This window comes from Biomphalaria glabrata, chromosome 3 (assembly GCF_947242115.1).
Source record: "Biomphalaria glabrata chromosome 3, xgBioGlab47.1, whole genome shotgun sequence".
Taxonomy (NCBI): Eukaryota; Metazoa; Mollusca; class Gastropoda; family Planorbidae; genus Biomphalaria; species Biomphalaria glabrata.
This window is the reverse complement of record NC_074713.1, coordinates 35,732,964-35,734,833: the sequence shown is the minus strand read 5'-3', so window position 1 is coordinate 35,734,833 and position 1,870 is coordinate 35,732,964. Positions and strand designations below refer to the sequence as shown.

General features: G+C 30.9%; 1 long non-coding RNA gene across 1 annotated transcript; it reads left to right on the top strand.

Moving 5' to 3' along the window:
• The first annotated feature begins 533 nt into the window (after positions 1-533).
• LOC129924944 (uncharacterized) lies at positions 534-1,870 on the top strand. The gene is made up of 2 exons (XR_008776805.1): positions 534-860; positions 1,628-1,870. It is a non-coding gene; the product is annotated as an uncharacterized LOC129924944 (long non-coding RNA).

Below are 1,870 nucleotides of genomic sequence, written 5' to 3'. Positions count from 1 at the left end.
CACAAATATGGAAACCTAGAAATGACTATTTCTTTGGATGTTCTGTCATCGGAGATCACTAAACAGTGCCCGCTCCCACGTACCCCCCCCCCCCCCCTTTGTCCTGCGGGAGGTTTGGACTAGGAAGTAAACTATTGTCAACTCTGAAGGAACATCCGAAACATGTAAAACATTTTACAAGCAAACATCTTACAAACACTAAAATAGCAGCACCGGACTTAACCATTGTGACCAAGAAGTCATGGAAAGAGAACAAGTAATCTACTATGTATATTTTACAGGTCACTAAATAGAGAAACGGATTTCGCGGGGCCAAGTTTGGGTAAGGATGCGGATGTTAAGTGAAATTTAAGAGTTTGTATTAGAAAATAAATTCGTCTATGCATTTTATTCATTCTTTACTACGTAGGCCTACAGAATTACTTTACGAGCCTTGCGTGTAGCAAAGTTATACAGTATATCGTAATAATTCTGCTTCCTACATAGCATGAATCGAGCAAATGCTTTAATCTATCTTTGAGAATTGTTGACCTTAAAGACCAACTGAAGAGGTTTTTATCGAAATTGAGATAACTGTTGATTATGATAGTAGATGGTATCAAATATAGTTCCTAAAAATTTGAGTTAAAAGAAATACATATTTATACTAGAAAAAGTCATTTGAAAGTGTAAAAAAATTAACGAGATTTGAAATGGCTCTGTCATGGCCGAAAGCGGAAGTGACGTTATAGTATGGAAATCACGGAAAAATGTCGAGCTCAAGACACTAGATCTAGCTAGACCGCCTAGAGGATTCTAGAACTTGTTTTTTTGTTATTAAGACCAACTTTACGTAGACAATTTAGTCTTATTACTAGATTGTAACTATATATGGATTTAGATATCTAATAATAGATTTTTAGCTACATATATTTTTTTTTACTAGTCTTAGTCTTAGTTTAGATGTAGACGTAGATTCTAGAATAATCTAGATCTAAATCTAGACTCTAGTCGTAAATTTAATTTAGTATAAATAAATTACTATAAAAAATAAATACAAAAAACAATAATATAGGAATATAAAAATATAGTTTTATGACTTATATAGTGACTAGCCTAGGCGCCCTAGGCTATGTATATAGGGCTAGGTCACTTTACTAGTGGTCTGTAATATTAATATATTATATATAGTTATAATTCTATCATCTATGTCCTGACTCCTGGGGAAGGTTCCGTCTAAAAAGTCTAAATCTTTAGTTGGTCTATAAAAGTCTATTCTTGTTTTGTAGTAGGGCCTACTACATGATTTAGAAGACTATTATCGCTTATAGTCACTATAGTAACAATAGTTTTTAGAAAGCATATAATTTTTACATATTCTTAAGGAAGGTATAGATCTAGATTTATAAATTAATAAAATCTAGACTTACTAAACTCTTTCATCATTAGACTCCAAGAATTATAAGAATTAAGATAGATCTACTATAGACCTTTATAGTATATTTAATAATCTTTTTATATTCTAGTAAAGTAGCACTAGATTCCTCTAGATTCATATTCATTTAATATTACTTAATTTTTCATTTATGTTTCTATTATGTATCTATTACTAAATATATATATATAAATATATTTTATTTTATTGTAGAAACCTGACATTGGCTAAAAGATGATCTGACGCGTCCAACAGTGGATGGCTGCCTGATTGTGTGTTATGCCAGCTGGACTGTTATTTTATAAGACTGTTGAGCATCTTTTACTTATAAATCTAAAAGCTGATGCTATGACACTCAATGGCTTAGAAGAAATCCTGTCAGTTTTATATGGTCATGACAATAATCTTTAATAAATAAGTCTTATACAAGGACAATAAAGATTATTATTATTATTA